This window comes from Pinus tabuliformis, chromosome 5_1, assembly GCF_031772625.1.
Source record: "Pinus tabuliformis cultivar Carrire ecotype Pingquan chromosome 5_1, CPIR1, whole genome shotgun sequence".
Taxonomy (NCBI): Eukaryota; Viridiplantae; Streptophyta; class Pinopsida; order Pinales; family Pinaceae; genus Pinus; species Pinus tabuliformis.
This window is the reverse complement of record NC_142305.1, coordinates 804653007-804678263: the sequence shown is the minus strand read 5'-3', so window position 1 is coordinate 804678263 and position 25257 is coordinate 804653007. Positions and strand designations below refer to the sequence as shown.

General features: G+C 36.5%; 1 pseudogene; it reads left to right on the top strand.

The window, feature by feature from the left end:
* The first annotated feature begins 5101 nt into the window (after positions 1-5101).
* Positions 5102-25051, top strand: LOC149167378 (protein kinase STUNTED-like; annotated as a pseudogene).
* Positions 25052-25257: the final 206 nt, after the last annotated feature.

Here is a 25257-nt window from a genome sequence, read left to right as displayed (position 1 = left end):
ATTCCCTCTTACTCCTAGCTTCCTTACAGAAGGAAATGAGTTCCTTGGAGGTGTATTCTCCTCCATTATATGATATTAGGATCATGATTCTCTTCCTTGTCTAGTTATCCACTTTAGCTTTGAATTCTTGGAACATTATGAAAAATTTATCTTTTGATTTCATCAGATAGGTCCATGTCATAACTACCCTCCTCCCACATCTACCAAAGTAACCAGCCAACCAGGACAAACATGTGATGAGAGGCTACTATGATAGGATTCAACCTCCTTGGTGACCTTAAGGAAATGGAATCGATGGAAACGCGTCAACCATACCTTCCACATCAACAACAACACTCCTAGGAAGCAACCTAGTCACTCAAGCATCCTGCCTTTGGGTCCCATTAAGTTTTTAGACCTCTTGACCTCTGGATGCTCTCATGTTATGGGCATGCCAACATCTAGGGACCTATGGATGCTCCCACAAGCCTACATGCCTGCATCTATGGAATTTTCCCAGCAGACCTGTGCCAACATCTGCGAAATTTAAGACACTTTTCTAGCCTAGAATTCTGGCCATTGCCCATAATTTGTTGTAACTTCTAGAATCCATTAAACACATGATGAAAAGACTAATAAACCAAAAATCAACTTCAAGGCTAGGCCTAACCATCCCCAACCGGGACTGACATTCTGTCAAACACTTGGAATCAATGCAATCTAAATGTCTAGGATATAAGACAAAACGTAAATGACTGAAAAATCTTATGAAACATGACAAGAAGGATCACCACCTTCTCCCTTGAACTGTTATGACATCAATTAGGTCTTTCATCCATCATTTTAACCATTACAAGTAAATACATGAAGTAACCATGACATGAACCAGTCAATTAACCATGCTTATAACCAACATAAAACCATGGAAATAACAGTGAGATAACAACCATTAAATTTACATATAAACAAGTACAAAAGCAAGATAACTTAGCTTTTATTAACCATAGGCACATCCGACCAAGTTCAAGACTTCCATGTACCACCTGAACGCAGACATGGCTGAACTAAATCTTTCTTTCAACTAGTCACCCCCATGCCCTATTCCAAGCATGAATGTGGGATCTCATGGATAAACCAATCCAAAAACAACCAAGGGAATCTAGAGATTAAACCACCTCCACCCTCACTAGGCCATAAACCGAGACACTAGCCTCTCAATCTTTACCGCAATAAACACTGGATCACTAGGCCCTAAATTGAGACTCCTCCCTTAGGCTTTACCATGTATCCCACCAAAACCAGTCAAGGGATTCCTATGCCTTTGGGAATGAACCTTGAGACCACCTCCTCCCTGGATTCTGAAATCCATCTGACAAATTCCAAAGCTCAAAATTGAGATAAAAATCCCAACACACCATGACATCCAGAAAGGGCAAGGCTAGGCTAAAACCCACTTTCATAACCCAGAAAAACCATGCATCCACAACAAGAGAACCATACACCAACATGCAAAGCCATGCATGTCGAAACCACCGAGGAAATCACACATGCAATATGTTACCCACAAGTATTCCTGCTGAAGATGCTTGATCCTGATCTTCCTTCCTTAATCCTTTCTTTCCTTCCTTCCCCTTTGCTTGCTTTTCCATATTTGCTCCAAAGCTAGAGTGCTCCAAGAAAGCTCTATGTGTCCAAGAGTGAGAGAGAGAGAATAATGAGAGAGCTCCAAACTTGAACTAATAAAAGTTACCAACCGATCCTCATAAGAGGTTTTATTAATGAGGCCTCTATTTTCTTCATTTTCGATTATTTTCCTTCATTTCCCCCCTCACATGCAACATGTGACCTTTCACCTTACGTTTCTCCTAATTTCCTTTATTTTCATAAATAAATGTGCCAAAAATTCATTTTTTTCCTTTTTATGCCTTTGCCTTTGCCTTTGCCAATTTCCTTTAGCCATAAACACATCCAGTGATTCCCACTAGGATATATTTGTCCAACATTCAGCTTGGAATACGTGTCCCTTACCCGTGGTCTTATTTTTTCCTTTATTAACTTTTATTACATGAAATTTTCATCAGGGTTGTTACAAAACCCTCCCCCTTGGGAAACACCATCCTTGGTCTTAAACCACACCAAGACCTTAGCAAAATTGCTAAAAAGCAAACATATTTCCCATGGAGCTTTATAGCTTAGCTTGTTGCAGTATTTACAATGAAATACCTGCTCAAAAGCAAAACATTATGACAACATGAAAAGATAACAACCATACCACTTATTGGAGCTTTATAACTTAGCTCATGGTGATATTTACATCCATATATATACATATACCAAAACATCAACAAAACATATGCCAAACATATACCAAACATCAAACCAAAACTTCTTTGCCTCAACCAGCAAACAATGAAGGATACATGGCCTGCATCTGATCCACCATCTCCCATGTAGCTTCTTCAGGCCCAAAGTGCTTCCACTGCACTTTAACTTTCTCTATGGCTATGTTCCTGAGCATGAGATGCTTTCGCTGCAATATGCATTGAGGCTCTGGTTGGAACTCTCCTTCTTGCTCCACTTGCAATATAGACCAATAAATAACATGATCAACATCCTTTATGTATCTCTTAAGCAATGAAATATGGAAAACATCATGTACTTTCATTGTTCGAGGCAGTGCAAGTTGATAGGCCACTCGTCCAATCCTCTCGAGGATCTCAAAAGGCCCGCAATACCTTGGTGCTTGTTGAACCTGTTTCTCGTAGGCAGTCCTTGGCTATAAAAACTACGCCAGGAAACCAAATCGACCAGCCTTTAGGTTCAAGCTGGCCCTTGAACTAGAGGGGGCTCCCTCAGGTGTTATGAGGATTTGTTTAACGTTGTTCACCTATCATTGAACAACAGTGTTTGAAGCACAATGGCCAGATTTATGGTTTTACTTGGGGGTGGTTGGTGATCAATGACAATCCCTATCCATGATTAAAGGCCTCTCTCACAGGGTCTCTTCAGGACGTGTCAGCTTCCAACCTGATAGAATGACTTAGATTTTTCAAGAATTATGGTAGAAGAATGTAAAGGGGTTCCTAATAATTGAGCAGTCAGATTGACTACTTAATGACTAGGGAATTTAGATGCGTGTAGAAGATTTCTATAGCCCAACAAAAACATATTCAAAGGTAAAAGAAGGCCAAATTGAAACTGATTCCAAGAGCAGCTATTTCAGACAAATAGTCTAATAAGATAATCTCTTTTAATGGCTATCAGAAAACATAAAGAAAAAACCAACCAAAGAGGAGTTATCTTGGAAAAACAGTTCAATAAGCTGATCTCTTTCTAAAGGTTATGATTTTGCAGGGAATTTCAGAAAGATTAAGACTTAATCTACCTTACCTAGACCTTTCTACAATTGCTTTGAACATATGTAGAAACAAGTTATGAAAACACTAGAAAGACATACGAGAAACACAAAATTTTGTAATAACTAGAGCGAGCAGGCTTTCATTAGAAATCCTATAATATAAGCTATTACAAAGTGAAGAGACTTGGCATCAAAATCCCACCACATATTACTTCAATTGATGAAGTATTTATACAATTTCCTCACAAAATATCTTGATAAAAATATCAAGAGCTATTACAAATATCTAAAAATTGTATTACAAAAGTAGAACACAAATAAAGGTAACTAAAACTATTAAAGAGTTCTGGTACTATCCTCAAGGATTTATGTTTATAAAGAAGACCAATTCGAATTTGATTGAAAATCATATTTGATGAGGTGGCCTCCAAGTCACTAACTGTCTTTGAGCTTTCTCCTCCTGAAATTCTGAAAAATAGGGTCCTGTAATACCTTCGTTTCTCCCAAACCATAATAGCTATTAGAAAACTGAGAGAGGTTTTTCTAAATGCTGATGTTGGAAACAAAAACCGCTTTTCATTTTTCAAAATTCATTTCCACCTACTCGGAAACGCATTTAAAAACAATGGCTAAAATCAGGAAAATCCGGGAAAACATGCCTGTAAAGATTCATCTGAATATCCCAAACCATAACCTCTGTTACAAAAATGAGAGAGGTTTTTGTATTAGAATCCAAGGAACAAAAAAATCCTCCATTTTACGACAATTTATTTCTTATTATCCAATATAGGCTCTACAAAAGGTGACTAAAACATGAAATTTATAGAAAATATGCCTTTAAAGAATCATTAACATATGATTCTCCCAAACCATAATAATTGTAAGAAAACTGAGAGAGGTTTTTGTACATGAGGATGTTGGCAACAAAAATTTCTTTAAGTTTATGAAAAATTCATTCTCAGCGGTTTGTAAACCATGTTTGAATTTATTTTATTACATCATTTAATCATGTTTAAATACATGATTAACTAAATCAACTAGCTAATGAAACTTAAATTTACATTTTGAGGGCGTATTTACTCTTGCAGACCCATTTATTATTTCTAAACTAATAAAACCTATTATATCAGCAGATTTAAATTATCAAAACTAATCATGTTACAACATCGACTCCAATGGGGATTGCTTCCCCCTGTGGGATGCAAAGAACTAGTAGACCAGTTGTCTTTAGTGTTGGGCATGGAGTCACACCATAAAACGATCAACCACTTATTTTCCATCTTATGTAGAAATATAAAAAATCTCCATGGATCAGTGTTGTCATTTGAATACTCTACTATTGCACACTGCAACCTACAACTGTGAAATGCAACCATATGCCTGCACTAATTCGGATACTCTTTCATACTGAAATCTGAAAATTGAAAATTTCTAAAGACTAAAAATATAAGATGATCTATCATATACTCTTCAAATCACACCACTCATAAACAACAAACACGTTGATCTACTGCATACTGAAACTCAAAATATCTATTCAATCCCCACACCTCTATCTAACTGAACTGAAAAACTTTACACTATTAGGTGTAATCTGCTTTCCAATGTAACCAAGTGTGGAGTGGATTTATTGACAAACCATGTTGCCAGGAGCTGAAAATATGAAGAATATATACAATATGAACATAAAATCCCATGGAAAACTTATACTCACAGGTGTACTTTAAAAGTTGCATCCTCTGTAGACATTTTAGATTTTTGACCATGGCTGAGAGGGAGAGACATATACTACTGATTGAAAGTATCAATGAACCTTGCATAGCAGTAAAGGTAGTTGAAATTTCGAAACAGTGGGATTGGTCACCCAGTGGAATCGCCATATGACAAAGTGGAGTCGCCAGGTGAAAGAAATGCAACCAATAATAAATGTCTACTCCTTGTTCACCAGAAAGGAATAGATCTAATCTTTATCATTCCCCGGAGAAAGATATATTCGTTACTTCGCTCCCTGACAATGATGCCAGATGTTGTACCTGTTTCCCGTAGGCAGTCCTTGGCTACAAAAACTATGCTAGGAAACCAACTCAACTAGCCTTTAGGTTCAAGTTGGCCCTTGAACCAGAGGGGGCTCCCTCAGTTGTTACGAGGCTTTGTTTAACACTGTTCACCTGTCACTGAACAACAGCCTTTGAAGCACAATGGCCAGGTTTATGGTTTTAATTGGGGGTGGTTGGCGATCAATGACAATCCATATCCATGATTAAAGGCCTCTCTCACAGGGTCTCTTCAGAACGTGTCAGCTTCGAGCTTGATAGAATGACTTATATTTTTCAAGAGTTATTATAGAATAATGTAAAGGGATTCCTAATAAATGAGCAATCAGACTGACTACTTAACAACCAGGGAAATTTAGATGCGTGTAGAAGATTTCTACAGCCCAACAAAAACATATTCAAAGGTAACAGAGGGCCAAAGTGAAACCGATTCCAAGAAGAGCTATTTTAGACAAATAGTCTAATAAGCTAATGTCTTTTAATAGCTATTAGAAAACATAAAGTGGAAACCAGTCAAAGAGTAGTTATCTTGGAAAAACAGTCCAATAAGCTGATCTCTTTCTAAAGGATATGATTTTGCAGGGAATTTCAGAAAGATTAAGACTTAATCTACCTTACCCAGACCTTCCTACAATTTCTTTGAACATATGTAGAAACAAGTTATGAAAACACTAGAAAGACATACGAGAAACACAAAATTCTGTCATAACTGGAGCTAGAAGCCTTTCATTAGAAATCCTATAATAGTAGCTATTACAAAGTGAAGAGCTTTGGCATCAAAAGCTCAGCACATATTACTTCAATTGATGAAGTATTTATACAATTTCCTCACAAAATATCTTGATAAAAATATCAAGAGCTATTACAAATATCTAAAAATTGTATTGCAAAAATAGAACAAAAATAAAAGTAACTAAAACTATTTCAAGAGTTCTGGTACTATCCTTGAGCATTTATGTTTATAAAGAAGAGCAATTCGAATTTGATTGAAACTCATATTTGAGAGGTGGTCTCCAAGTCACTAACTGTTTTTGAGCTTTTTCCTCCCAAAATTTTGAAAACTAGGGTCCTGTAATACCTTCGTTTCTCCCAAACTATAATAGCTGTTAGAAAATTGAGAGAGGATTTTGTAAAGGATGATGTTGGAAACAAAACCTCTTTTCGTTTTTCAAAATTCATTTCCATCTGCTTGAAAAGCGCATTTGAAAACATTGGCTAAAAACAGGAAAATTCGGGAAAACATGCCTACAAAGATTCATCTGAATATCCCAAACCATAACCTCTATTACAAAACTGAGAGAGTTTTTTCTATATTAGAATATGAGAAAAAAAACCTCCTCCATGTTACCACAATTCAGTTCTCATTATCCACAATAGGATCTGCAAAAAGGTGAGTGAAACATGAAATTTCTGGAAAATATGCCTTTAAAGAATCATTAGCATCTCCCAAACCATAATAGATGTAATGAAAATAAGAGAGGATTTTGTACACAAGGATGTTGGCAACAAAAATTTCTTTTAGTTTTTGAAAATTCTTTCTCAGCTGTTTGTAAACCATGTTTGAATTTACTTTATTACATCATTTAATCATGTTTAAATGGATGATTAATTAAATCAACCATCTAATGAAACTTAAATTTACATTTTGAGGGCACATTGTCACTTGTAGACCCATTTATTATTTCTAAACTATTAAAACCTATTATATCATCAAATTTAAATTATCAAAACTAATCATGTTACAACATCGGCTCCAATGGGGACTGCTTCCCCCTGTGGGATGCAGAGAACTAGTAGACCAGTTGCCTTTAGTGTTGGGCATGGAGTCATACCATAAAACCATCAACCACTAATTTTCCATCTTATGTAGAAATATAATGAATCTCCATGGATCAGTGTTGTCATTTGAATACTCTGCTATTGCACACTGCAACCTACAACTGTGAAATGCAACCATATGCCTGCACTAATTTGGATACTCTTTCATACTGAAATCTGAAAACTGAAAATTTCTAAAGACTGAAAATATAAGTTGATCTATCATATACTCTTCAAATCACACCACTCATAAACAACAAACACGTTGATCTACTACATACTGAAACTCAAAATATCTATTCAATCCCCACACCTCTATCTAACTGAACTGAAAAACTTTACACTGTTAGGTGTAATCTGCTTTCCAATGTAACCAAGTGCAGAGTGGATTTATTGACAAACCATGTTGCCAGGAGCTGAAAATCTGAAGAATATATACAATATGAACATAAAATCCCATGGAAAACTTATACTCATAGGTGTACGTTAAAAGCTGCATCCTCTGTAGACATTTTAAATTTCTGACTATGGCTGAGAGGGAGAGACATATACTGCTGATTGAAAGTATCAATGAACCTTTGCATAGCAGCAAAGATAGTTGAAATTTCAAAACAGTGGGATCGGTCACCCAGTTGAATCTCCATATGACAAAGTGGTGTCGCCAGGTGAAAGTAATGCAACCAATAATAAATTCCTACGCCTTGTTCACTAGCAAGGAATAGATCTAATATTTATCGTTCCTCGGAGAAAGATATCTTCGTTACTTCGCTCCCCGGTAACGACCCCAGATGTTGTACCTATTTCCCGTAGGTAGCCCTTGGCTACAAAAACTACGCCAGGAAACCAATTCAACTAGCCTTTAGGTTCAAGTTGACCCTTGAACCAGAGGGGGCTCCCTCAGTTGTCACGAGGCTTTGTTAAACACTGTTCACCTGTCATTGAAAAACAACCTTTGAAGCACAATGGGCAGATTTATGGTTTTAATTGGGGGTTGTTGGCGATAAATTACAATCCTTATCCATGATTAAAGGCCGCTCTTAGATGGTCTCTTCAGAACGTGTCAACTTCGAGCTTGACAGAATGACTTATATTTTTCAAGAATTATGGTAGAAGAATGTAAAGGGATTCCTAATAATTGAGCAGTTAGATTTACTACTTAACAAATAGGGAAATTTAGATGTGTGTAGAAGATTTCTACAGCCCAACAAAAACATATTCAATGGTAACAAAAGGCCAAAGTGAAACCGATTCCAAGAGGAGCTATTTAAGACAAGTAGTCTAATAAGCTAATCTCTTTTAATGGCTATCAGAAAACATAAAGCAAAAACCAGTCAAAGAGGAGTTATCTTGGACAAACAATCCAATAAGCTGATCTCTTTCTAAAGGTTATGATTTTGTAGGGAATTTCAGAAAGATTAAGACTTAATCTACCTTACCCAGACCTTCCTACAATTGCTTTGAACATATGTAGAAACAAGTTATGAAAACACTAGAAAGACATACGAGAAACACAAAATTCTTTCATAACTGGAGCTAGAAGGCTTTCATTAGAAATCCTATCATAGAAGCTATTACATAGTGAAGAGCCTTGGCATCAAAATCCCACCACATATTACTTCAATTGATGAAGTATTTATACAATTTCCTCACAAAATATCTTGATAAGAATATCAAGAGCTATTACAAATATCTAAAAATTGTATTGCAAAGATAGAACACAAATAAAGGTAACTAAAACTATTTCAAGAGTTCTGGTACTATCCTTGAGGATTTATGTTCATAAAGAAGAGCAATTCGAATTTGATTGAAACTCATATTTGATGAGGTGGCCTCCAAGTCACTAACTGTCTTTGAGCTTTTTCCTCCCGAAATTCTGAAAAATAGGGTCCTGTAATACCTTTGTTTCTCCCAAGAAATAATAGCTGTTAGAAAACTGAGAGAGGTTTTTGTAAAAGTGTATGTTGGAAACAAAAATTTCTTTCTGTTTTTCAAAATTCATTTCCACCTGCTCGGAAAACGCATTTGAAAACAATGGCTAAAAACAGGAAAATTTGGGAAAACATGCCTGCAAAGATTCATCTGAATATCCCAAACCATAACCTATGTTACAAAACTGAGAGAGGTTTTTGTATATTAGAATATGAGGAACAAATATCCTCCAATTCACCACAATTCATTTATGATTATCCACAATAGGCTCTGCAAAAAGGTAACTGAAACAAGAAATTTCTTGAAAATATGCCTTTAAAGAATCATTAGCATCTCCCAAACCATAATAGTTGTAAGAAAACTTAGAGAGGTTTTTTTACATGAGGATGTTGGCAACAAAAATTATTTTAGTTTTTGAAAATTCGTTCTCAGTTGTTTGTAAACCATGTCTGAATTTACTTTATTACATCATTTAATCATGTTTAAATGCATGATTAACTAAATCAACCAACTAATGAAACTTAAATTTACATTTTGAAGGTGCATTTACTCTTGCAGACCCATTTATTATTTCTAAACTACTAAAACCTATTATATTAGTAGATTTAAATTATCAAAACTAATCATGTTACAACATCGGCTCCAATGGGGACTGCTTCCCCCTGTGCGATGCAGAGAACTAGTAGACCAGTTGCCTTTAGTGTTGGCAATGGAGTCATACCATAAAACCATCAACCAATGATTTTCCATCTTATGTAGAAATATAACAAATCTCCATGGATCAGTGTTGTCATTTGAATACTCTGCTATTGCATACTGCAACCTACAACTGTGAAATGCAACCATATCCCTACACTAATTCAAATACTCTTTCATACTGAAATATGAAAACTAAAAATTTCTAAGAACTGAAAATATAACATGATCTATCATATACTCTTAAAATCACACCACTCATAAACAACGAACATGTTGATCTACTTCATACTGAAACTCAAAATATCTATTCAATCCCCACACCTCTATCTAACTGAACTGAAAAACTTTACACTGTTATGTGTAATATGCTTTCTAATGTAACCAAGTGTGGAGTGGATTTATGGACAAGCCGTGTTGTCAGCAGCTAAAAATTTGAAGAATATATACAATATGAACATAAAATCCCATGGAAAACTTATACTCATAGGTGTACTTTAAAAGATGCATCATCTGTAGACATTTTAGATTTCTGACCATGGCTGAGAGGGAGAGACATATACTATTGATTGAAAGTATCAATGAACCTTGCATAGTAGTAAAGGCAGTTGAAATTTCGAAACAGTGGGATCGATCACTGTTGTAGATCTAACCCAGAAATGTTATAGATCTGATATAAAAATATAAGATAATGCAAATAAACCCAGAAATAATATGAAATGATTCTTTATTAATCAAACCCTTAAGGTAGGGCAACACCATACATTCAATCCTTAAGGAAGGAGAACACTCCACAAGCCATATGCTCGTTCATACAATAATACTTCACTTCATATCTCTCCATGTGGAGTCTCTAGCCTCTATATAGGCCTCATACATACAATACCATGCATCATTACCATGGTTTCCTCATACCATCAACTAATACCATGGGCCCTTTACATTATTATTAACTACTTGTGGTCCCTTACATGACATGGGTTAACCACCTTATTTATTACTATGGCCCATCCCATTATTACATTATTACCTTGGGTACCTCCCTTGGTACCCCATATTATCCCCCCTAGGTATATAACAGAATCAATATTCCTTTTGAATTGTTACTTATACGAGTTAAATCAATTATATTTAGAACACAAAATAAGCAATAGGAATAAATTATTTTATTAATATAATCTTTATATTGAATCAAGTACAATATATAGGGCTCCAACCTTTGATGAAGACACCGATCTTCAATTCCCTAGGCTCCAACCTATTTCCAAGCACCAACTTGGTCTTTTATGAGGCTCCAACCTCTAGGGCTCCAACCCTATCTTGTTAAGGCACCAACCTTGGATTTAGGAGCACCAACTCCAAGGACACCAATCCTTCCAATTCCCAGGCACCAACCCCAAGGGATCCGACCCTATAGTTTTGATTTGTCAAGAAAGTTTTTGATTGTATTACACTGCTCTCAAAATATTCTTCACTGTATTCTGTCAATCTACAACTTAACTATAGTCTCCATGCTACATCATCAATGACAGCCTTATCTCATATAAGATGTCACCAATGCTCTTCATTATACCCAACCACTTTCTCCAAGATTACCTCATGATGACTAGTGCATAATGGTCTTCAATAGTCTTCACACAAATTCAATGTGTCTACAATGAACTGCATTAAGTTCTGTAAACAAACAATTCTCTGTTTCAACCCTCAGTTCTAACTATCGTGGTAACTGCTTCAGGAGTACACTTCATGAGTACTTCAGAGGTGTGAACATCATGACTTCACATTGTGCGTTCAATTAGAAACAATCCTGTTTATGCAATCCTTGTAACAGATCATGGGTTGTGCTTTAACAGATTCATCATAGGTCCAATCCTTTTAATGAATAACCCAGTCAAGAGAAGTTCAACCTTCGGCTTTCTTCCTCCTCTACTGGACCTTCGATTTCCTTCTTCACTCGCTCGGCCTTCAGCTTTGTTCTTTTCTCTATCTCACTCAACCTTCGACTTACATTCACTGTTTTTCTTTTCGCTCGTCCTTCAGCTTCCTTCGAGTTCATGAGTTGTGAACTGTTTTTCTTCTCTATTATCGATGCCCAAGATCCATGCTTAAGGTGAAATGTTTAACTTGTATTTATATATGTTCCACAAAAGAGACATGCCTATTGGAGGGAGGCCGACTTGTGCATGAGGTGGCACATTAAAAATATATCAGAGGGCCTTTTGTTGATATTCAATAAATTATAACATAGACTTTTTATTTATGGAAATCACATCATAAGAGAGGCTATACCCATATTGGAGGTCCCACATGCCACATTATTCCTTTAATCCCGCAATCACAACTTGCATGATAATTAGAGGTTTTACAAGTGTGCACATGCTTTGTCTTCCAATATTAACATCATCGATATTATCATATCACCCCGTAGCAGATGCGATATTTAATAAATTTTTTTAATAACTCCGTTGGGTCCACAATAATATCATGATCGACGATCCACAATAATATTGCAATCGACGGTCCTTTGGGTTTACAAGTCTTATCACAATCGGTGGTTCGACGGTGACAACACTTTATGATTTGTGTAACTTCCAAGAGCCGGACATGATGTTTTCTTAGGGCTGTTACTATAACTTGTTCGGTTTTGCTTATTATATCGCAATCATTGTTTTTAGTGTGACATATTTAAGACTTTGCGATACCTTTTGATGTGGCAGATGCGATGTTTCATTAAGGAGTATTGTAACGGTCTGGAAGGTCTGCAATACACATATCGTAATCGGCGGATTTGAATAGAACATCCCTTTATGGCTTGCGATTATGCAACATGTGCGATATTGTATAGGGCTATACTACAATGGTGTAGCGGGCCTACACTGATATTGCAATCGCTTATTTTTGGCGGTGATACATAATAAAGTCACCGATATAATTCCTCTGATGCATTATGGTCTTTAAAGAGTTTTCATAGTTTATTACTCAAATTGGATTCTTAGCTCCTCCGATATCTTAATTCCTCTGATATGTTAACTCCTCTCATAACACTGTCTTACTCCTATAAACTGCTTCCGATAAACTACTTCCGATAACCTGGTTCTCTTCTCTTGTTGGCTTTCAATGACTTCTTCCTCTTACTCTTTGGCTTAATGATGGCTTTCGATAGTTTTCTGATGGCTCCTCCTCTTTGGATTCTTTCTCCTATTACTTCACATCATCATTTAGTATCACAAAATATTTCCATATTGACCTCAATGACAATCTAGATCAACAACACAAACATAGAACAACAGTATTTTCAGACAAATGTCTTTGGAAAAACCTTGAAGGGAAAACTAGTTCAATAGATGATGGTTTTATTATTAACTCTTCAAGGAAAATATTACAACTACTTGCTTGATGCTGGAAAAGCTCCAACAAAATTATTTCTTCACTTCTCAAGACTCAGACCTCCTGGAAGCTATTTGACCCACCAAAATAAATTCGGCTTTCCTTTGAAGGTGATTTTGGCTCACAAGTTTGACCTTGGATGAGAAACTCAACCCTCCTGGCGTTAGGATATTCCGATACATAGGAGATAGTTAAGTATAACTTGGTCTAGTGTAGAGTTAGGTAAAGTGTGTTTCTTTACTATGTACTTTTGTAACTTACAATCTGAGGGTTACAATATGTAGTGATCCAACGGTTCATTCTCTCATCAGTATTACCGACACTTGATCCGTGGCTTAACACTCGATTGGTCCATGATCTCTATTTAAAGAGCATGGAGGGTCATTTGTAGGGTAACCATTCATGAGAGAAGCTTATGTAAATTTTCATTCTTTTATTAATAAATTGCCTGAAGTGGCCGCGTTGGCTTAGGCCATGTACTGTTTCCCTCTTTGAGGGTTTTAACCACATCAAGAATACTGGTGTATTGATTTGTGATCTATTTGTGAGTAGTGTCATTTGGTGTTCTGTCTGAGGAACTTACCCTATAAATTTCTACATGGTATCAAAACTATTTGAGGGCCGCATCCATTGGTGATCCAAATCCAAAGCTGGTACAATTGCATCCGACTGTCATTTCCTAGATTTATTGTTTCTGACTGCTTCTAGGCTGAGAGGGCTGCTCTATTGTGTTAGGAGCATTTGTTCCAGTAAGGAACCCCTTCCATTTCACACGAAAAAGTTTTTGGTAGCCCTAGCTACTAAATTTTTTAAGATCTGGAGGTATACAATGTTTATTTGCAGTTTTTAGTTATTTTCTCTCTGTTTATTTTGGTTTATTTATCTCTTTGTTTTTTTATTACCGGATCTATACATTTCATTTCTACGTACACTTTTTTCCCCACGACTCTGTGTGATATAGGCAAATCAGAAACAAAAAGGAAGGATTTTTCTCATGCGTATGCTCTTTTCTGCCGCACCTTAGTCTGATCTCGGAAAATCAGAAACATTGAGGAAAATATTTAGTTTCCAGCTAAAGCTAACTTCAAGCCGTAAGGTTTGTTTTTTTTTTGTATTTCCGCATTGGGTTTTGTGGTTTTTGTTTTGTAGGCAAAAAATAGTTTTTTCAAGTAAGCACGCACCCCAAAGCTTCAGTGACTAACCAAAAAAAAAAAAAAAAACCTTCCTCTTTTCCAAAAATTACTTACCATTTAAACTAGCTCACTTGGTCCAAAGTTAATTTATGAGAATGGAGGTCTTGAGTTCAAGTTTTTCTTTTTGTTGAGTTACTTTTTCAAAAAGCACATGTAAATTATGTTTTAAACTTACTTTATATAAAAGTGTTCTCACCCATTATAAAAAGTGAGTCACTCATAATTCTAAAGTCTCTTTATCTTTTATTTCAGTTATAATTTAGTGGGTAGCTCATAAAGTACCATTGTAAAAGTGATTTTCACTTATTTATAAAAGTGAGTCACATAAAATATTTTTTTAAAGTGAACTAATTAGATTAATTTTGGAAATGAGGGGGGGGGGGGGGGGGGGGGGGGGGATTTTTAAATATAACTATCATTCATTTCTGCACATTCACGCACTTCGTCGGCATCTTCAACAACTTTTCTTAAAAAAGTCATAACTTCTTCATCCGGAAGTCGTTTTCAGAGCCGTTTTTTTTGAATCAGCCAAATTTTTCGAGATCTTTCCATTGGAACACTTAGTTTTAGCATCTACAACTTCAATTTCTGTTAAATTGGAAAGTCCATGCCAAGTTATTCTTGACATCACCAACTACCTCCAATGGTGGTCCTACATTGTGGATTTACTTAGAAGTAAAGGTCTTTACAGAATAGCCTCAGGCCAAGAAACCAAACCTCAAGATGAAGATAAGGCAGTCAAATGAGAAAATAGGCAATATCAAGCATGTGGGTTGATAGGGATGTCTATTTCTCTAGACCTTAGATTCCATATCGCAGAACTTGATACTCCTAATGAAGCAATGAAACAACTCACTAAAGTTTTTGGAATTAAAAATGAAATTAGAGCCCATTAACTCGAAAATGAGCTGCTTACATTTGACCCCAATAATTTTTCTTCTATTGAATATTTTTTATCCAAGTTCAAGACCCTTAGACTTCTCTTGGAAGGTGTTAAGGTTAAGAAAGGAGATGGTAGCCTTATCTATACCATTCTTACTAAGTTGGGACCAGCATACTGTATGTTTGTTTCCACCTTCCATTCTACTAGAGAAGCCTTTATTTCTCAAGGACAAGACTATAAGTCCCCCTCTTTTGATGCCTTTTGTGATTCTTTAATAAGAGAACAAGAAAAGCTCTTATATCTTGGTCTTCTTAATCTTGGAAACTCTTCTAAGAAAGCCTTAGCCACCCAGAAGCAACCAAATTCAAAGAATCCTAAGAAGAAGTATCCTAAAAAGAATGGTCCTAAACCAAACAAGGGTCCTAAGCAATTTCAATCTCAAAATGAAAAATCATTTCAACAAAATGATAATGTAAATAAAAACAAAGGGAAGAAGACTGATATACATTGCCAATTTTGTAATCAAGATGGCCACTTAGAATCCAAATGCTTTAAAAATATGGAAGCCTTGGAAGCGGCAATGAAGAAGCATAACATCCATTTGGAGCACTCTTCAACTTCAACTTCATCTTCAGGAATAACACTTTCTGCATGTGGTTGTCAAGCATCTTAGTTTGGTTATGCACTAAATGTATCTTCTTCTTCTCATTCTCATGAGTGGTTCATAGATTCTAGAGCTTCTTATCACATGGCCAAAAATAAAGCCATGCTTTCTTCTTTAAATGATTGTAACACCAAAAATATATATGTTGGTGATGATAGATCTATTAGTGTTGTAGGGACTGGAACTGTTCATCTAGACAATGGTCAATTTAATGATGTATAATGTGTTCCAACCTTATCCTGCAACCTTCTATCTGTATATCAGATAACTCATTCAGGTGAAGGTAAAATTGTTGAATTTTCACCTCATAATGTTGTAATAAGGACCTAAGAGTTCATAGAATGATTTTAGCTACTGGAATTGCTGATGATTCTACAAGGTTGTACAAGTTTAACAACTTTGGGTCATCAAATCTTCCCTCGGTATTTGTTGCTCATAATGATGAAGTGAGAAAACTTTGGCATGAGCGATTTGGTCACTTAAACTATCGCTCCCTTCAGAATCTATGTGAAGAAAATATGGTGACAAATCTTCCAATGGTATCTTGCAGAGATGGTGTTTGTTCCAATGTGTACTCGGAAAACATCATCGTGATAGTTTTGAAAAGCATGCCTCTGGGCACACCTCAGCCCCTTTACAACTTGTGCATAGTGATTTATGTGGTCCACTTCTAGTTGTTTCATTCTCTGGCTACAAGTATTTCTTAACTTTCATTGATGATTTCTCCAGATGCACTTGGGTATACTTCTTAAAACTCAAGAGTGAAGTATTTAACATGTTCTTGACCTTTAAGGACTTTGTTGAAAAGCAATCTGGACATCAAATTCTTAAGCTAAGATCTGATAATGGAGGAGAATATTTTAACAACAAATTCATAAACTTTTACATTGAGAATGGAAATCAAATGCAACATATTGTTCCATATACTCCACAACAAAATGGTGTAGCTGAAAGGAATAATCACACCTTAAAGGAAATTGCTAATTGTATGCTTCAATCTAAAGAACTTATTCTTAATTTTTGGGCAGAAGCAATTAGCTATAAATTACATAGTAAATTGCACTCCTACTAAGGTTTTAAAGAATATCACTCCAGAAGAAGCATGGAACTCAATTAAACTAGATGTAAGTCACTTTCGTGTTTTTGGAAGTGAAGCATGGGCCCATATTCCAGATGAGAAACATAAAGCTCTAGAACCTAAGAGTGAAAAATGTATTTTTGTTGGATATTTTGAAAATGTCAAAGGATATAGACTTATTCCACTTAAGTCCAAAAATGTTATCATTAGAAGAGATGTAAATTTTGCTGAAAATATATCGGCCTACGAGCCTAGTTCGACGGATGGTCCACCTCTCTCTATCCCTTCTACTTCTGAAGAAATTTCTTCTTCAGATGATGACAGCGAGGATGACAATCCTCCCCCACATTCTTAGGATTCTCCTTCAGCTCCTTAGCTTCCAAAATGGGTTCGTGCTACTCGGGATGTAGCATGTGCTCTTGCAGGTGATCCTACAGATCAGTGACGTACACGTTCTCAATTTGATAGAGACTCTTCTTTACTGGCTCAAGCTTCAGCGAATTATGATCTTGACACCTTTGCAGAAGCTTCAGGCCTTCCAGATTGGGACGCAAATATGAATGAAGAATGTCATTCATTATTGGAAAATAATACATGGGATCTTGTTCCTCTTCCAAAGGGATGAAAACTTGTTAGATGCAAATGGGTTTACAGAACCAAGTATGGACCAAGGTTAATTTTAGGGGCGAATAATCGCCCATTGGCGAAATTTAAGGCTTTTTATATTTTAATGGGGCGAATTTTTAATTAAAATAATATATATATATATTTTTTATATAATTAGCCCATATTTTATTTAAAAATTAATTTATTTTTTTATTTTAGCCCAGGGCGGATAAACTAACCGAATCGTATTTGATCAAAATCGCCCCATTTTGATATTTGCGGAATCGTATTTGATCAAAATCGCCCCCATTTTGATTTACAGTTTGGGTTTTCTGGTTTGGGAGTGGTTTGTGAGGGTCGATTTGGTCCTGGGAGTGGTTTGTGAGGGTCGATTTGGTCATGGGATGTTAGATTTATTTTGAAATGGAGGGCGGAGCGAGGGCGGCTCCCTGTTTTGACGGATTCAGCCCGCTGTTTTGGTGTATATGGCTCCCTGGGTCCCTGTATAAAAATGGTTTTGAAATAGGTTTTTTCATCCTAGTTCACAAATCTAGCAACAGCAGTTTCGGTGGGATGTTCTTGCATTTTCAGATTTCAATCCACTTATTCTTCTCTGGTTTCGGTATCCATTGTTTCTTGGATTTGAACGGCTCATGCCACTGCAGCAGCAACAACAACAGTCGGTACTTGACCGAATTGTTGGCTGAGCGCGAGAAATTAGGCCCCTTTATGCAGGTCCTGCCCATCTGTAGCCAGCTTTTGAACCAGGGTAAGTTGGCTTCATATGTCTTGTTTTTACAGATTATCAGTTGTTCTGGAAGGCCAAATTAGGTGGATTCATGCCTCTGCAGTTGGAACAGGGGTGATAATCACTTTGCCAGTGAACGTTGAATGCTTCCGTTGGTTTGGAAGTTGGTTTGGAAGCAAATATAACCGTGGCTCCAAATTGTTCTCACAAACCCAGAAATGCAGACTGCTAAAAAATATTAGATTTGTGTTGTCTAAAATGTGGCGCAGTAGTTATTTTTATTGGCAAAAGATAGGGTTGTAGGGCCCTTAAGTATATGGGAAACATATAGCATTTGGACTTATGGAAACATGGAGCCTGGATCTTCCAATAGGTGGATCTGGGAAAAAATAGAAGAATTCTTGATTTCCCTTCCCAAGCAAAAAGTGTGAATGGCTGTTAATAGCCCCTTGCTGTTCCAAACATCATTTTATTTGCTTTACTGAATGGTCTGATTTATATTCCAACCTTTCTTTTTCACTACATGCTCCTTTTTCCAACCAAGATCATGTTACTCCACAACGTTTAGTCGATGCAAATCATATATATATGGCATTTATTTCATGTATATTGGCAGTTGAACTTTTGCCAATATTTCTACGACAGTTATTATTGCTGATCAGATCTTGATTTAGGCCTAAGCGTATCAGATCTTGCTGATCAGATCTTGTATACATTTAAAAAAAAATACAAACCAGTTACCTACTAGTTCCTTAACCTCTGAGGTCTCAATATCTCAGTTCTTCCTAGCTTTACACTTGGTTGATACTTCTTTAATATGCTCCAATCCTGTATTCCGTTCTCAATCTCTTTCTCTCCTCACTTTTGGTATATTGCTGACAGTTATTATTGCTGAAAAGTTTTCGAGGCAAGAAATCTGTTGTATTAATATTGTCTGATTTGTAATAGAGAAACTGCTATGAGGTGCTTTGGACTACTTGGGAATGAATTTTTGTCTCAGATGTCGATAGTCTGTACTGTGGTAGACAATAAGATGATTTCTTTTCTCAGGGATTGCAATTGCTTTCCGGAAGATGGGGTATACCTGTTCATGGTACTTCTTTCGACATCAAGTTGATAAACCTTCCCTTAGACTTGAGTTTTGTTTGGTTCTTGTTCGTTGGGTGATGATAAAAAATGTAATATTCATTTGTATTTGTTGATTTTATACTCATGGAACTTGTTTCTTATTGTACTCAGTTATTTTGATGCAAGAAAGAACAACAGACTAGTTTGAGCTTGAGGTACTTGAAGCAGCAACAGCTCTCTTCTCAAGCGGTATGTGTTCTAGTTCTCAAGTGTAATATGAGTAAATTTAGAATGTACTGCAGTTTGACAATACTTGTAAGCACTTTGAAGCAAATGTGGCCTGAATGCTGTTTGAAACTGGAGATACTGATGACCTCAATGATGTGAAAAATTGGAGATACCGTATGGCCTCAATGGTGTTTGTAATCAAAATCTGGATTGAACACAGTGTCTGTATAGACTGTAGTCTAATTATGTATAGACTGTTGGTCTTAAGAGCATACGATCATTGATCAAGCCATCATGACCCATGGCAGCTTTGAAGGGATAAAAGGAAGACGTGTTGAAGCCAATGCTGCCATTGGAGTTTGATTCTTGAATATCATGGAGATTAAGAAGAATTATGTTCCATGCTCAAGATTAATTACATTAACGTTTTATGTGCTTACTCTACAAATGAATTTGAACAAGTTTTTCATGGAAACCTTTCGAAAAGAGAAAAAAGACCTTGCATTATAGTTTATTGGTGGATTCCTATATTTTCTTGGTTGTTGTTACATGTTGACTATTGGAAGATCTGTTTATATTACTCAGAATCTTTCACCTGAAAATGGAGCAGTAAAGGACATATTAACTGTTATACGCTTTTGATTTTTCTGCCTTTGAGAACCTTGTGAGTTGTATGTCATTGAAGGGTGACTTGGTTTGAATAGTTAGCTTTGGAGAGCAGTTAGAGGAAGAAATAACTCAAACCCAAACTCAACAATGGAATTTTTATTAATGTGTCCATTCCAATAGATTATTATTCTAAACCTGGATGATGTGGCAACAATAATTATATATTTTTTGGAATGTACCTCAGTGAATGATCACCTTTTGTAATATTTTAAGTGCCGCTACATAGAGATGTTATTTCTATGCTTAATTAATTGCATTGATGTGCCATAGAGCAATGCAATGCATCTGGATACTTGAAGTCTTGGAATTGCAGAGCAGCATTTGCTTGATTCCTTGGTAGCTGTTTGAAGATCCTAACCAAACTGATGTTTCTTTCAGAATTGTGGTTCTTTGTCATAGTAGTATAGTACGCTGTTCCTGAGATTACCTTTGGTTCTGTTCTGAGATCTGTAGAGAATTGTTGAGCAAGGGGGAGGATAGCTTCATCTTAAAGCATCCCTCTACCCAACGTTAAGCTTGATGGGAAGAATTATCCTATCTTCAAGTGAAGGGTGCTAAACATATAATTGAAGAATTGATTGTTAAGACTTGTGGAGGGTAAGAAGACAAATTGCACTGTTGCTAAAGAATTAGTAAAGCTATAAGACAAATTGCACTGTTATATAGAGTGTCTATACAACAGTCTATATATTACAACTAAGTACAATGAGTCTCTCTTTGTGGTTAATTGTACTATACCTTGGGTGCCAACATTCATAATTCTTGTTGTTGAACCAAGCTCTCCAGTTGCAGCAATAAGCTCGACACCTTTGTCTTATTGATTGCATTCTTTGAACAATGTTACTCAAGCCAATCCTTAAACCTTGGATTGATCAACCGATCTCTAAAGAACATTGCATCATGATGTTGTTCATCCCCTCTTCTACAATTTCTCTCTTATAGATGCATTCTTTGATTGTTCAAGGCCTCCTCCTTAATGACATTTGAGGGATAATTTTGCCTCCTTCCTTGTCTTAACATAAACTTGGTTTTGTTATCCATCTTTCACATGGCTGCTAGGATCCATGGTCACTTCTGAAAATTGCTTGCAAGGTTATCTTGGCTTCATTATGCATTGTTTTTTCCTTTTGGAAACTCATCCTTCCTTGAGGATTGTCTAGCATCTACTACCTCAATTTGGATTTCTTGGATCAATTTAGTGCTCTCGTTTTCCTTTTGGACCAGTTGTCCATTCTCCTCACATGCAAAGCATGCATTCACATAAAATTCACCAATTTTAAAAATAAAAGGTTACCTGGCCTCTTCTGATGCCTCCAACATCAAATTTTGTCTTCCTTCCATGCTTTAGGAAGGTACTCCTTCTCTTTCTTCTATTCTTATGACAACTATGAATGATTGTCCCTCTTGAAAATCCTTATCATCTGCATCTATACACATAGCGTCAGTATCATAATCACCAAGCTCTTTAGCCCCATATGGTATATATGTTACGAGCACTTCTAGCTAACCTCCCATGAGACTTTCATTTATTGTCTCATCGACATCCTCTTTGTGTAGCTCCCTCTACTGTTATGATGCTTTTTCCACCATATCTTCTATCAACAAATCCATATGTTGATTTGAACTCTTTATGCAGTCCATGAGACTCTCTGATAGTCTCTCTTCAACATCTTCCTCATCATCAAGGACTATTCCCTGCTCTGGTTCAAAATAGTGAACTAATTCAACTTTAGGCTCAACAGGTGCTTCATCTTCCTCCCTAGCTTTCTAGCTTTAGGGGTCTTCCTCTTAAAATCTTTTTTCTGACAAGTAATTTGGCCTTCTTCCTTAGGTCCCATCTCTACCTTTGGTATTCTCTTTCAAGCCTCATTTTGACTATGTTGAATCTCTCCTTCAACTCATAAATCTCCTTTTCAATTTCTTCTTTACTCATGCCATTTTCCTTGGCATGCTTCTCCCTTTTGTTATGGCATCCATGAGAACTGGTTAGTAGTGGGTAGTTCTTAACCAAAAGGTTCCCAAAAGGGTGACTTCGGGACTGATTACAGAGAAAGGAGAATCAGTACCTGGATGGCCCCTCTTACGTGGAGCCGATTCACTGACCAAGCTTCCTACTCCACAGTCTACATCAAAACAAACATCTGTAGTCGAATGGGCACTACAGTTGCCAAATAGGCTTACACAGGCAACTGGAGAGCTTCATTTGAAAGGACAGATTATGCAGAAGGTTTGCAACTATGAACATGAAGCTCGGTCTTCAAATGAGGTAGCACCAATTGAAGCATGCTCTAAAGAAGAAGGGTTTCCTTGCAGTCAGTAGAATGATTCTGATCGAGAAGAAAATTGTTTGGCAAGGAGATTAGAGTTCCTTTGTCAAAGTAAAACCTGCAGGCATTTTACATATCAGGAGTTGCAATCTGCTACTTCTGGTTTTTCAACAGGTTGCATTTGTAGTTTTCCTCATGGAGTTTTTCATTTCTGTGCTTCTGTTTTGAATGGGAAATTTCCCTTGAAATGTATATTAACCTTGTGAACTCAATTCAATTATGTAACATCCTTATTCTTGCAGGGAATTTTATAGGAAGAGGAGGCTGCAGTAAGGTGTACAGAGGATTTCTTCCTGATGGACAATCGGTGGCAGTGAAAATCTTGAATTCATCATCCAAAACAGAGCAAGAGCTTCTTTCTGAAGTTGAGATTCTTACTCTATTAAAGCACAACCATGTCATTACACTTATCGGTTACTGTGCAGAAGGCCTTAACCGCCTTCTGGTGTATAATTTTGTATCCAGAGGAAACCTTGAAGAGAATCTCCATGGTATATACTCAATAGTATTGCATTTTAAGAATCATGAAATCGTGTAGAAATATTAAGCAGTAGTACGTTTTAAGCATCATAGTGTTATGTATTGTATGGCAGGGTCTTTCATTTTCTCTTTTCTGAGATTTGATTATAGTCCTAGCTATTGACTATGTATATATTTTTCAGGAGGAGAGGAAAAGCCAATACTTCCTTGGAAAGTGCGATTAAAAGTGGCTGTAGGAGTTGCTGAAGCATTAGATTACTTGCATAATGGCTTTTCTCAATCTGTCATTCATGGAGATGTAAAGTCTTCCAATATCTTGCTTTCTGAAGAGTTTGAACCACAGGTATAAATCTTTTTACTGCAAGAAGAATCAAGACTAAATTGCACAATTCAGTATTTGAAGAGATCTTAGTGATCTAGACTTGTAAACTGAAACTTGGAATTCTGCACTAATGAAAAATTTCAACAAAATTAATGTGCGTGTTATTATAATAGTTGTCAGATTTTGGGCTAGCAAGGTGGGCACCAACATCTTCATATATCACTTGCAGCGATGTTTTAGGAACATTTGGGTATGTAAGCATCTTCCCAGTTTCGATTGGCCATTTTCAGATTAAAGCTATCCAATTTGTAAATTCACTAATTGTGATTGTAGTTTGACAGGTATCTTGCTCCAGAATACTTTGTTTATGGAAAGGTTAATGAGAAGACGGATGTGTATGCATTTGGTGTGGTCCTTCTTGAGCTAATAACTGGAAGGAAGCCAATTGATACAGCAAGTCCCAAGGGTCAAGAAAGCCTGATTATGTGGGTAAGTCCTGGTTTTTACAGTTGACTCTCTTCTTCATGTTTATTTATATTGATTATCCTTATTAGGGGCTCATGTTTAACCTTCTGTAAATGTTGAAACCAGGCAAGACCACTCTTACAGGATGGGAATATGGAAAGTCTTGCTGACAAATGTTTGCAAAATGTTTATGATACAAATGAAATGCATAGAATGATGCTTGCTGCTACGCTTTGTCTAAGGGAAACATCTCATTACCGTCCTTGCATGAGCCGAGTAATTTATCTTCCTCTATTCATTTCTATATGCTTCAGGGGCTTGTTTTTACTACCTCGTGTGTTTTTTGAGGGTATTCTTTACCTGCAAAAATTACTTTAGGGTGCAATTTCTCTTACATTTTCTTTTAGCTATAAAACACTCTATGTTAACCACATCTGTTCATCTCTGCTTACTCTTTAATACCAAGATATGATTAATGGCAGATTTTAAAACTACTACAAGGAGAAGATGAGAGGACTGACTGGGCGTGGTGCCAGAATACAATGATCAAGGATATGGATACTTCAGATGAGGATGACATTGTAGAAAATCAGCGGGGGCATGATATACAAACCCATCTCACCCTTTCCATGCTTGGGGTGGATGATGATACGGTATCACTTAGTAGCACAGATCATAGTGTGGGCATTTTGCCAACAAACAATTCTTTGGAAGATTACGGACTGCGCCGATGTAGCAATTCATCAAGCTTTTAATTCAAGATTAAAAGAAGTGAGTTTTGTTGCCAGCAATACATTTGTTTATGGTTGCTTTATAAGTTTCCCATGGCCACAGTGGTTTCATATTCTTATATGGCCAGGAATGTGACGTATTATGCTAGACCTCAAAGAATAGCTAAGGATTGTATGAAAACTAGGGGATTGAACAATAACATTGACTTCGTTAAAGCATTCCTTGAAGTTAGAAGCAAGCTCATGGGCGGAAAGGAAGATCAAGATGTCAGTACTCCATTATCTTGGCTGCAGATCTGAGCAATGTTTGACTAGTTGGCATCTTTTGTTCGCATGCTGATTTTTTCAGTGTCGTGTCCACATTTCTACTTTTTACTGTCAATCTCATGTAAATAGTGAAAATGGATCTACGGTGTTCATTACACTGCTCTGGGTAGACAAGTACCAAGAAGAGTAACTTTTTGGTAATGCTACTATATTGTCAATTCAGAAGTGGTGGAGAGAACCGTAGAAAGAACTACCCACTACTAACCAGTTCTCATGGATGCCAGGTTGATTGATCAAATGGATCAAA